We start from the raw sequence: 13,459 nt of genomic DNA on the forward strand, positions 1-13,459 counted from the left end.
TTTGACTGAGTATTGTGCTTGGTCTAGAACTGGTCACCAAAAGTACAAGGACAGATTACAACCCCCTGCGAATTATAAAAAGGGCTTAAAACTGAGATGACTGGATGCATAGATCAGACCTCTTAACTAGCACCAGCTGTATGTTGTCACCATCAAAATGTCACAAGCATATTACACAAGCACTGAATTTTCATATTTACTCCTTTCTCCCTAACTATTACAACTCTATTTTTAGTACTAATGGCTAGCTCGCTCTCACTGCCTATAAAACACTGATTTAAGCCAAGAGTAGAGTATGAAATTGGTGTTCAGGGACCCCTCCAAATCCAGTTATGTATTACCTTTCAGTTCTATATTCCAGGCTACGTTCCGACTCAGCTCAAAAGTGTGTTTTTCTCAGCTCACACACACACACACACATGCAACCACTTTGCTGCAGGCTCTGCTATGTGCTACCAAAGTACCTCACAACAGCTACCCTCAACCCTTAGCTGCATCTAGCACCGTCTAGATGATGGTGCTGGTGTCGGTATGCAATTTATCCCAAACAGAATCTGGTTCATGGGATCACATTTTTATTCTAGTAAAATATGCCACCAACTGACCTTCTATAATATCTCATCACCAAGGCCAGAACATCTCATAGAGCAGTGCTATCACACCCTCTCCACCTCAAACTCTGATGGGTCAGTGATTCAGCACTGACTCGGCGGGAGCAGGGCTATGGACTGAACCACTTTATGTCATTTCTCATGGCATTTCAAAGTCTCCCACCCAAGGAGTGACACAGTCCAACCTGTTAAGCTAATGCGAGCTGACAAGATCACAGACTGAGAATAATAAAACACACAGAACAATAGATGCTCGTCCTGGTTCTCTTCAGCAGAGGAACCTTTTGTTTTAGCAGCTGATGAGATACATAAGAAGTTGTAGAGACAGAGAGTCACTCAAGCGCACTTACTATTGTTTCTGCTTACTCCTTTCTCCTAACCTCCAACTTCTATTGGTGTGCTAGTGGCTCACTCTCTATCAATCTCCATTAAACACTGATATAAGCCACAGAAAGATCATGTCATTGGCAAACAGGGAAGCCTCTAAATGCGGTTTGCTATTAACATCCTATGATTGCTTAAATAACAGCCAGTCTTAAGGAAAGCATTGATTAAGGTTCTCCCTAGACATTTTTCTGTATACAACCAGTTTCTTACAAAACCATTGTATGTACAAGTTTCTCAGGTTGTACAGTAAGTAGCACAGCCTTGCTACAGTCTTTCTGCATTTCAACACTGACTGCAGGGAAATAAGAGACTGAAACACTTCCAGTTCTTGTGCCTGATGTTTACAGCTTGTTACCCCAGAGGACTGGACTGTGCCTTAGACTTAGTCTTAATTTAGGTCATGAAGAGAAGTCAGACTGTGGTTGACTCGCTAGCTTTACTGAAAACACTGTAGAAAAGCAAAGTTATGATACACCAGGGAAGAGGGATTTTTCGACCTACCCGCTAGCGAACAGGTGCAGACATAGGTGCTGCCTGGTAGGCCAACATCTGTTGCTAAATTAGAGACAGACCTGGGAAGAAGCACAAGGACTCCTTTTCCCAAAGCAGAAGGAATTCTTAATAAATTGGAAATGCAAAGTTTTCTGTAAGCAGGACTGGAGAGGTGTATTGCTGTCAGTGGTCCTGCAGAGCAGCAGAGAGGGGTGCATGGCCCCTGGGCCAAACCCAATTGTCATTGACTAAAGCAGAAGTGGGAAGAGGGCCTTGGGCTGGAAAAAGTGGCTGCTTTGCTCTTTTGGGCGAGGCTAGGTGGGGATACCCCCACCCCCCATGTTTGTGGCTGTCTTTCTGGGCTGATAAAAAGGGTAAGGTGCCCCTGATGAAACTGTGATGGAAAACTAATCCTCTACAACAATAGTCCAGTGCTAAGAAACATCCATGGGCCCGAGCATGAGAGAAAGCAAGGACCCCTTCTAAGGGTATTTGTTTCTACATCAGTCTTCTGTTGTGTCTTTCCCCCTCACCCACCTCCTTCCCTGCTTGGTTATTCCAGCATTAGTTTGCATGGGCTGTTTGTAGAGAGAGAACAACAGACGTCTACTTGGAAAGCCAGCAGAAACCTCTTAGCTTGAAATCAGAAATGTGCAGAATTGCAAAAGAACAAAAATGTTTGAACTTGCCTCCCCAAAAGTGTTGTATTCATTGACTTGCAAGCAGGGGGAACAGCAGTAGTAATTTAACCTAGGGAAGAGTGCCAACAACTTATTTAATTGCAGAGTTTGTGCCAACAACACCACAATACAACTATTAATACAAGTCTGCAGTACAAGACTAATTCTGCTAACCTTTTGCTGTTGCCTTATAGTCAGGTCAGTGGCTGCATCCCTTCTGTGCTGACACTATTCAACAAACACTGGCAACTGCTTTTAAGCAAACATGAAATGGAGCAGGGCAGGAGGGAGGGGAGCGGGATCATTGATAAAATGAAGATTTCCCTCACGACCCCACCCCTCTCTGTCCAAATGTTTCACATTTCTTTCTCCATTTCAAGCCTCTCTCTTGAAACTGGAAATGCGTCCTGCCATGTATTTGCTCCTGGAAAACAGCCAGATCTTTGGTCTGAATTTCATCAGCTCATTTCCCAGTTTCTATGAGACTGCATTTGAGAAATATGGATATCTCTCTGTCCACTGGCAGGATTGGTTATCAATCAATGTATAAAAACATAAGGTCTGACATTAGGAATCAATCCACTTTTCTAAATCAAGTGTTCATTTAGATAATGCATATTTTTACAGAAAAATAAAAAAAGAAACAATAATGGATCCAGCACTACTGCAAGTTTTCAAGAACACAATTCTGCTAGCAATTATGCTGTATTGTAAACATCTTAAAATCCAAAATTAAATAATGCATAAACTCCAAGCAACAACATTATTATAGAAGGTACAAAATTCACTGGTGCATTTGCAGACTCACCCCTGCTTCACTCTTCACCCATTGCCATATTTGTTTTTTTATATTTACATGTTGTGACTACATCACAACTATAAATGCTGAATGCCTGGAAGCAGGTATTTTTATTTCACTCATAAATAGCATAAAGGGGTTACAGTTTTCAAATGTGACGTGCTGGCACTACCATGACAGAAAAAATAAATACTGCTTACAAGCTGAACAGAAAACCCAGAAAAATACTTCTGCATTACTATAGTTAACACTTTTTATCAGGAAATCAGTAGTTCTCTATAGGTGTTAGGAAATCTTCTGCAACATGTAGTGGACTGTATGCTCTTTCAATTCTTCTGAAAACAGCTCTTGCCACATGTATCTTCTTCAGGGATCCTGGAGACCTTTCTGGCCTCCTGCTCCATGAAACTGTTTCCACTTTTTGAAACGGGTCTGTTTGCCCTTTCTTTGGCAAATATTTCCAGAATACTTTTATCTTAATTTTTATGTGAATTAACATATGACATTTATCCATGCCTTTAAAAGGAAAAGTCATGAAAACTCTTAACATGTAATGGCAAATGTGAAGATTGGGTATATTTTCAAAAACTTGCCTCCATTAAAAAGGTGAAGAAACCCTAACAGTGCCAAGAATACTGACCCTGCTGACAATACAAATTCCCCAAAGACTTCAGCATCACAAATTGTACTTCTATATGTCAAGTCATGTTCAGAAAATGACCCACTACTAATAATGGATATTAAAAACCGGTATCTCTTCTATCTCTGTTGGCTGGTGTTTAAAACATTTTAACTGCTGATATGGACAGGACAAAACTGCTTACAGCATCATTGCAGGGTGTGTGACTGAATCCCAGTAGAACATGGAGCTATGACATTTGTCAGCCAAACTTGTCATTCATCCGTGCATTGGAAAATCCCCATTCTTGAGTGAGAATAGGGAATGGCTTTCAGGCTGGCAGATTATCTGAAGAGGTCTGTGGGAACTGCAAAACACTGCACCTGCCTGAAAAATGGCACCAACTCAGCACAAGACGTTTCCAGAGGGGAAAGTTAATATATGGGAGGAATGCACATAAATCCTGTTATTTCTTAATGGGATTTGGGAGCTTATTTCTCACCCCATGCTTTGAAATGTATCCCACAGCCTATTCTATTAATGAATTTAAGTACCGCGATTTTCTTATCAGCAGGAATCATTCTTCACTGGGGTTTGATTTTTTTTTTTTGGTGGGATTTTTTAATACAAGTGTGAAAAATTAATATTATACTTGAATACCCGTTAGGATGTTAACAGGCTGTGTCCTGGATAAGCTGGTCTTGTCTGCTCCTATCGTCCTTTTCCTAATTTCAACTGACCAAGAAAGCTGGAAACTTTTATTTGTTTGGATTTTACGTTCACGGTAAAGTAACAAGAGCTATGGAAATAGATTTAGGCAGTGTCTGGTGGAAAATGGGAAGACCAGAACTCTTTCCAGCTCAGCCATGTGAATGAACGTACACAAGCCCTCTCTTACTTAAAACAAACTTACAACATTTAGGAAGATGTTTTTTCACTAGGAGTGCTAAGTGTGATACACAGACACAGACTGGATTTCCACAGAGGAAAGATGCTTCCTGGCATTTAACAATTTCTGACCTGAGTCTCTTCAATGAGCTAGGGTTCTGGCAAGTCCATATACTGAAGTATACAGTCCAGATCTCCCTAAGAAACAAGGATCTAGCAAGTGATCCAAAGCTGAGAGTTTTAAGTGGACCTACAAAGAAGGCAGGAACCCTTTGGGTGAGATACGGCAGCCTATGTGACATGAGTTTACAAGGAAAAGGGGAAGCCATATTTAATGCACTTAAAAATCTACACTTGCTGAATTATATTCATCTCACACACAGCAATGACCATTATCCTGCTCCAGCCATGACAAGTTTTCAGCTTCCAAATATCTAGCAACCCTTGCTCCATTACTTCTGTGTGATAATCAGCACTACCCAAGGGTCTGACTTCCACATCTCATATATACTAAGCAGGCTTGGTCCTTTTCAGCACCCACCTTGGCAGGCATTCATAATGCAGACCACACTGTTGACTTCACAGGAAGAAATCCAAAAGCATGAGGTTGATGTGGCTGCATGCTAGGCAGCTAGAGGATGCCAAATCTTCCAGCAGACAAGCTAGTCCTGATGATGAATTGTATTTTTCTATTAACTGGATATTCCCTGTTCCAAGCACAAAGGCAGGTTTGTGTCAGACAGGAAAGGAAAGCCCCTCCTAGGCAGGATCAGAAATGCAGCGTGAAGACTCCAGAATGATGGCAGAATGCCCGTCAGTATCTGCTCTTCATGCTCAAAGGCAGTATCTACTGTCTCAACTCTCAAGTCGGGGAGAGATTTGCCTCCGGGCTGATGGATACCAACCCGTTTCAGTGGTTTCTGACACTGGTCTTGGATGCTCTCTGCTGCCACCAGGTGATCCACTCAGGGCTTTGGAAATGCACGAATGACAAAGGTTTTGTGGTTTAGCAGACAATTTTCCAAGGCCTCTGGACATTTTTTTCTTTGACTACTGATGTTTCTTGGCAAGAAAATTACAGTTCATCTCATTTTCACTTTCAAAGATTCCTCCCAAAGTCTGAGTAGTTCACGCACAATAGATCCATGCTGGATTCATGCTCCACAGCCTTGAGCTTCATCAAAAGATCCTGAAGGCAAACACCGATGAAATTTGAGATAAGATTAGCTCAGCTCCAGCTCTATTACCGATGATGGTTTTCCTTCTTATGCCTTGGGCTCCCAAGAGGTGTGGGAAAGGTTGAATGTAGTAGAGCCTTTCACAAGCAATCACCTATTCTGCACAAACACTGATTTCAAGAGTGCATTCTCTGGTTTCCATTCTAGGATCAGGGTAAATCTTAACTCTGATTATACCTGCTAGAGCCAAGTGAACATGGCATTTTTCTGTCTAACCTCTGCCATGTAAGCTAAAGAAGGGCAGGATATATGAAGACTCCATTTAATGACTAAGGATTACATACTGTGTTTGATCACACAGGATTCATCTCTGTTCAAGAACCTGAGAAGAAAATATTTCTTTTATTACACCTTTTTTTGTCTTTGAAGGACATTAAGCTGCATATCATCCTCTGTAACTCATGTGATTGCAATGCAGTGGTGGAGACCTGATATTTCAGATCACCCATCCCTGTGGATTTGGACCAAAACTTTGCAGCTTGGGTTGATTTCTACTAAGGTGGTAACTGGAAAGCATGGCTGGTCAAATGGAGACAGACACCAGTCCGTTGTCCTCCCCACCCCTTGTCAGCACAGAGGTATGACTTCTTTTAAGGGTAATTTCCTTCCACATGCACATCCATAGAAGTCATGTCACTGAGTTGTCTGTGCACCTCGGAATTGATCTGTGCTGATCTCTGTTAATAAGGACAAGCAAGGTGTTCCCGATAGATGGGTTCATCATGACGCACCTCAGGCCAACTGGCACTACCCCTTCAGACAGTCTGAAAAGCTCCTACTGACTTTGCTGGTGCAGCAGCAATGCCCAGCAAGCCACTGCTCACGTCAGTCAGTCAGTTTGTCTGCAATTGCTAATTCAGTGCTGTGGAAGTGAACAGAAGTCTTTTTGTGCTACAGAATGATCAGCAGCCTAATAGAAGGGGCTGACAATAGAAGCCTGTTCATCAAGCAACTCCCCAGCTTTAAGAAAAGGTAGACGATCCTGTCCCTTGTGCTGGCATCAGCAGTCTTTCGTGAGGCCCTAATCTGAGCCCTGAGAAACAAGGAAGAGTGGTGAGGAACTGCCCCTCTGCTTTCCGAAACAATTACAGCATCAGTTCCCTTCTGCTTCTCTGAAAGCAAAGGTCTGCATCATCCAGATTTCCTTGTTGTCTGCGATTAGGCATTTGCCTTGTGTATTGCCACAGTCTAGCAACAAGAGTCAGATGTGCAGGCAGGTATTTTGCACAATGAACCCCTTAGCTCATCAGCAGACAGAGCACAACTTTCTCCATTGCCAAACCTTAAAGAAGTCCGGGGGGGCAGGGAAAGGGGAATCAGGAAGTAATAATTTCTGTTGACCAGGCTGGTTTAGCACTTGATCTTTTTACTACAACCCAGACAGGATGCCAGACACTGCACGTCTGTACTTCTTTTTGCTCACAGAAGCACCTTTTCACCTGCCTTTGGACTAAGACAAAGCACAAGCAATTACATTATGGTTTAGTCCTAAATGAATTATTTCCCACTCACTGTCCATTTACTGCTTTCCCCCGTGAATACACATAGTGAAGGAATAACCAATATTCCAATCCTCCAAGCCCTGTAAACTGATGTAGTTAAAACAGTAAGAGATCAGCACTCAGGCAATTCTAATACACCATTCTTACTGGTTTTACACAAGAAAAAACACATTTCTAAGAACTTGCCACATTATACACAACATCCATATCTATGGCCCAGTGCAGAAAATGCTCTGCAAGAAGTCATGAGCATAACAATGGCTTTGAAATGGAAACCTTCATCAGCCCGCTTGCAGTATATGAGAAGGTAGTGAAAAGGTGTAGTTTTTTTAAACATTAAGAACACAGAGGCCTCAAGCTATTCTTCAGCAGTGAGGAGAAAAATAAAAGTTCCTATCAAACCAGACAAGAACAAATGTAGAAATTTTCAAAGGAAAAATAATTTTAAAAAATGATAATCACAGAACAAGTCACCATGCCTCTGGCTCACTTTCAGGTCCTCATGCCTGGGCCAATAAGTCTATTGTGACTGCCAACTTCAGACAAGCCTAATGCGAGCGTTGGCTGTCTTTTTTTGTGCTTGTAGCCCTACAAAAAGGTTAACAGTTTCTGAATTGCCATTTGTCACAGACAGGGATGTGGGAAATGGATGCGAAGAAACTTTGCCTGTCAGTGCATAAGATAATTCAATTTTGTTTATGGGGACTGCGGGCATTCGAATGGGGAAAAGCAATGTGCTCCTGGTACTGATCTAACAGTAGAACACTGACTTTGAGTGTTTTGATCAAAGGCAGAGACAGGGATAAGTGTCTGTGTACCAGCTGGAACCAGAATGGCCTTTTGGGTTTTGTTTTGTCAAGAATGGTGGAATGACTCTCATTACATGTCACTAACTGCTTTATGAGCTCACTCAAGTAAGATGAACAAGGCATCATAGCCAAAAGTATTACGGAGGCAGCACAGGCATGGGAGCCTCCTGGAAGACAGTCTGATCCAGCTCCTGTAAGGACCAATTGCTAGAGGGCTATTCATTTCATCAGAAGTTGGATCAGGCTCCTAACGAGGTTTAAACACCTTACAAGAATTCAGGATTATTTCACAGGCTCTGTCCCAAGCTATTTCTATTATTATTAAACTTTTATTGCTTCCTACATCCCTGCTGAGAGGTAAACCTCAGAGTTTGTGTCATGCTTCTGGCACGAGGTCCCTGTAAATGACCTACCCTTTTGAATTAAGGGAACCGATGAACTACAGCACAGCATGTGAAAAGTGTTCCCATATAGCCACTATCTGAGAAAGAACGCTTTCGATGCTTTAATTCCTAGGCAAGAGAAACAACTCTTTTGTTAACATCATCAACGTAGAGCTCGAAATAAAAGGGCATTTCAGAGGCCTACAACAGCTAAAACTATTCCAAAGGTTTATGGGTAGCAATGAGAAACAGAATGCAGAAGTAGATTGTCTGGCTCCAGAATAGTTGAGACTGATTAATGTCAATTACCTTAAATTAAAATTCTTGCAGGAAATTGAGAGGGAATGAACACTTCTGTTACTGGTTTGCCTTTACTGCTTAGAACATTACTTTCATTTTGCAATATTGACCTTACAGCTCAGGATGAGCCAAAAAAAGTAATATGGAAATGGAAATCTGGGTTTGCTTCTGGGTATTATCATAGTTCTGAGAACAAAGGAAATCAGATTCCAATGAAACATTCAGTATCACCTGCACTCACTTTTGCATTTCTCATGAAATTTCTAGTTCCAGCTGAAGAAACCACTTGCTTAATACGATTTCCACTGTGAGCAAATCTTCCCAAATCTGGGCCAAAATTACATGGTTCTTAAATTACTAAACAGGTATAATAAAACCCCAGAAGTTGGACTACATGAACCAAGATCTGAAAACAGAGGAGCAGAGGTCACTACAGGGGATTGAAGTATTAGTGACACATTTACGATACCCGGTTACCTTTTAAACACTAATGGGCAGAAGATGAAAACAGCAATGCTTGAGAAAAGGAAAGCAATTAAAAAACTTGCAAAGTTCCCTCAGCTGGGAAAAAATCAGCATAACCTGCTCATTCTAGAAAGGCACTTTAGTACTGCCACCAATCTCTTGTTCCTCTTCACCTCCGCAAGACATTTATTTATTTGGAAAGAGAGGGAGAAACTGTGAACAGTTCCAAGCAAAGAATCTGATTGACAGCTATTCTCCAAGTTCATATAATGCTCATCTAAATGAGAAATTCTTCCCCAGGAGGACTGTTAAAACTATAGCTCCCTTTCACATTCACCTACACTCTTCATTGACACAGAACCAATACAAAAGGGAAGATACATTTTGTTAATTTGCAGCCTATGATTCATCCTTCTGGACACTGTCCCATTGATAACCAGGGATATTCCGGTGTTAATTTAGGTATTGATTTTTGAATGTTCCCTTGAGGCACAGCAGAAAAGGAACATGCAACTGACTACCTTTTGCCTGTTCATCCATTCCTTCCTTTCTGGTACAACAAAAACTAATGTTGGGAAGATTCTGCAAAATTTATTTCTGAGGCTCCCTCAAAAACTTGTGCTTAGTGTCAGACCAGGAATACCACACACAGTCCTAATGTGCTGGGGCCTAACAGTCAGCTCCAGAAGACAAGGGGAACTTCCTTACCTTCCCAAGACAGCCAAGTGCTGCTCTAGGACACTCAACACCCTGAATTTCCATTTTGCTGATGCACTGTTAGCATTTCCAAATGTCTTTTCATTGAAAATCAGTATGTTCTTTTAAATGTCCTATACAGCCCCAATCATAACATATTATGACAGCCTTCATGTGATGAGTTGTATATAGTCAGTCCAGAAACAAGACAGAAAAAAGTTGACTAGAGAGAATGTCAAAGCAACTTCCTATGGAGAGAGGAAAATGTGGGTCGGATGTAAAAAAATTGTTTATGGTCTGCCCTTGCCTCCAGCAATATACATCACAAAGAGACCTGTGTTGAGGACTTTGAATTAGCTGTCATGAAACTGCTTCAGTATAGGTTTGTCTTTCCACAGGGAAAAAAAGAACAGCATTAGCATTAAAAGGTCATCTGTTTTAACTACCTGAATTCATGTCAACTGCACAACCAACATTTCTGACAAGTTGATTTAGACTTGGTTGCATGATGTGCTGAACATCATGGCTGATTCAGCAAAGCATTTCCTAGTGTGTTCAACTGTAAGTTTGCCTATCTGCACGCTCACCCACACACACTGAGAACTCAGCCTGTCTTGTTACACAGAAGCACAGCAACACATCTATACAGCAAAGGGACTTTTACTTAAAGGTGGTAGATAACTCGTTGTTTTGAAAGCAATACAAAAACTATGGCCATCAGATCTCTAAAACAGCACCTTCTACCAGCTGAGAATACAGGCCTGTTTTTTGCAAATTACACTCCCAATTATCGCTCCTGTTGCTTTGTGGTAATTTTTTGGCATATTATTGATGGAAAAATCTGTCTTTCCAAAGAACTGCACAGGGCTGCGAGAACCAATTTTCCTGCATCTGGGCCTTTTGCAAGTTCACTCCTCTTGGTTTTTAACTTCTATCACAGCCTTTCATCTGAAGCTGAGACAGGCCAAGACTTGTAGGGCCCAAATAAGCATCAGTTCCTGGTGGCTAGAGAAGAATACTGCATTTAAAGAGATGTGCTATATGACTAGTATTCTATAACAATACATCAATGTTACTTTGACTGTTTTAAGTCATGTTCCAAGCTTTCATGGGTACCAGGTTAAACATTTGCTGAAATCTACATTATTTACACTAAGGCCATTTAACACCACTCTGTCAACGCAAACAGACAATTAAATGGACATAAATATAATGTATTTGCCAAAACAAAATAGGGAGCCAGCGCAGAAATAAAACACCTATCTTAATTATGAATAATCAGAAATGAAGAACTGACATCCACATTTTCTGGCACTTATAGGCAATATTATTTAGAACTGTTATTGGATCATTCCTAGTGTGTACTTGCATGAATAGTGCAATCTTTAATGGCCCCTTCCAACCCAAACTATTCTATGATTTTGTAAGTACTCTTGTACGAGTACAGAATTCAACCTGTAACATGATTCAATGTATTATTTCTCCACAGTTCCTCATTACTTCACAGGACAATCAGAAGAAGAATACTGCATTAGCTAAATGACTAATATTCAATTAATTCTGATGAGCACATAGTGAATTCAAACATGAGGAATTTCTCAGCTGCAACTGGAAACCAGGAAACAGCTATAGGTGCTGCATGAATTCCAGAAAGCACAGCTTTCACATATAAGCCATTCTCTAGCTCTGCATCACCGATGCACAAGCAAAACAACGAAATGCTAACGCTGACAGCACAAACCAAGCATTAGCTACAAGTTTAAAAAAAAAACCAACAAACCCCCAACCAAAAAAACCCACCACATTTTTGTAGTGTTGTTTCACAGAAGGCAGGCACAAGTCATACAGCTCCCAGTGGCACTATGCACACTCCAGGCATGTCTGACATTAAGGCGCTTGGTTGTTGTGGAAACCAAATCCCATAGATTAATTAATGTTCAGCAGCCAGAGCCATCTCTCTTCCTCTCTGCCTCCCTGCCCCCAATTAAAAAAAAAAAAAAAAAAAAAAAAAGGAGGGGGGTGGTGCTTTTTACATCACAGAAGAATGTCAAAGCAAAAAGAAACTTTTTCCTCCTAAATGCAGAACACTACCAATGAAAGTTAGCAATCTGAATGAAGTGTTAGTACCTCGTGTTTTTAAAATTAAAAAATATAGCACCATTTCAGTGAGGCTAGTTTTGCTTTATGTGGCTATGCCAAACTATCTCCAAGAAGGTCCTGCAAGAAAGATGATTATGTGAAATTTCTCAAATTCCTTTATGATAAAAGAACTTCTATGGAAGTCCCTTTTTTTACTTTCAACATGTAGATGCACTAATTACAAATAATTTATTTCAGGTGAACTATTCCAGTAACTGACAGTCTTCATGTGAATGCATTTGCACAGTGAGATGCAGGATTTGAATAACATTGATTCTGAGTATCAGCATTTTCTTTTGGCCGACAACAGTTCTGATCCTTTGAATTCCCCACATATGTCCCAGTTTACAGGAGGGACTAAGATTAGACATAATTACATACACGCACCTAGCAGCTTGCTATATAAATGCATACTATAAACAAGCAGAATGCACCCACAGAAGAGAACTATGGTTAGGAGCCACTACAGATAAAATTTCAGAATTTTTAGGGGAATTAATTAATTTCAGGATCAGTTTTGGGGCCATAGGTCAAACATATCTAAGATACTAATAGATTCAATTTGCTGCTTTTGAAAATCTGTTGGCTTCAGTATCTGCACCTTGAGGTACCTGTGTACTTCTAATAGCCCAGTTCTGATGAGAACGAGGAACTTCTCCACTCATTTTTTTCCCCTCAGAATATCCTTATGAGCTACGCTACTAGTTGCCTGTTGACGATACTCAATTGTGAATAATTAAAGTAATAAAAATCTTGAAGGCGTACCATATCTAATAGGTATTTTGTAAGTAGAGAGTACATAGGGTGAGAAAACCATTAAATACCATAATATATACACATACCAACTAGCTGCAAGTATTTATTACTGTTTCCACACACACACACACTTCTAATTAGCCAACACCACATACTGTGACTTAAAGCACTTACTTTCCTCTTCAGAAGAGGTTGCAATGGATTACTGAATATGCTCAGATATGCTATGACTTCACAACACAAGATCACCTCATGAGAGTCCCCCACTCAGTCCCGTTCATAGCAGTGAAATAGAGCAAATTTCTACAAGCCAAGATACTTCCTGGGGGACAAAACCTGCACTTTCGTAGCTAAACAATGCCAAGAGCTCTCATGTGTTTCTCAAATACGTAGCTCCTGAGCAAACCTACCAACTTGAAGAGATGCTCAAGAGTTTTCAAGACCAAGCCAAACACATCATCAAATATAACATTTCAGTGTTACTTTACAACTCTTTCCCTTTAAATTGGGCACCACTCCTAATTTGTCTGCATTTCATTTAAAATAAGAAAAATACCTTTGAGATGATTAATGGCTCCCCATGCTCCAGTCCACCTTTCAGTGTGAATCCCCATGGAGCGCCTCCTTGAAGCAGTGCCTCCAGGTAGATGTATCTTCCTTTATGGGCGATGCTGGACTCTGAAGATGATATGCTG

Source organism: Falco peregrinus, chromosome 2 (assembly GCF_023634155.1).
Source record: "Falco peregrinus isolate bFalPer1 chromosome 2, bFalPer1.pri, whole genome shotgun sequence".
NCBI lineage: Eukaryota > Metazoa > Chordata > Aves > Falconiformes > Falconidae > Falco > Falco peregrinus.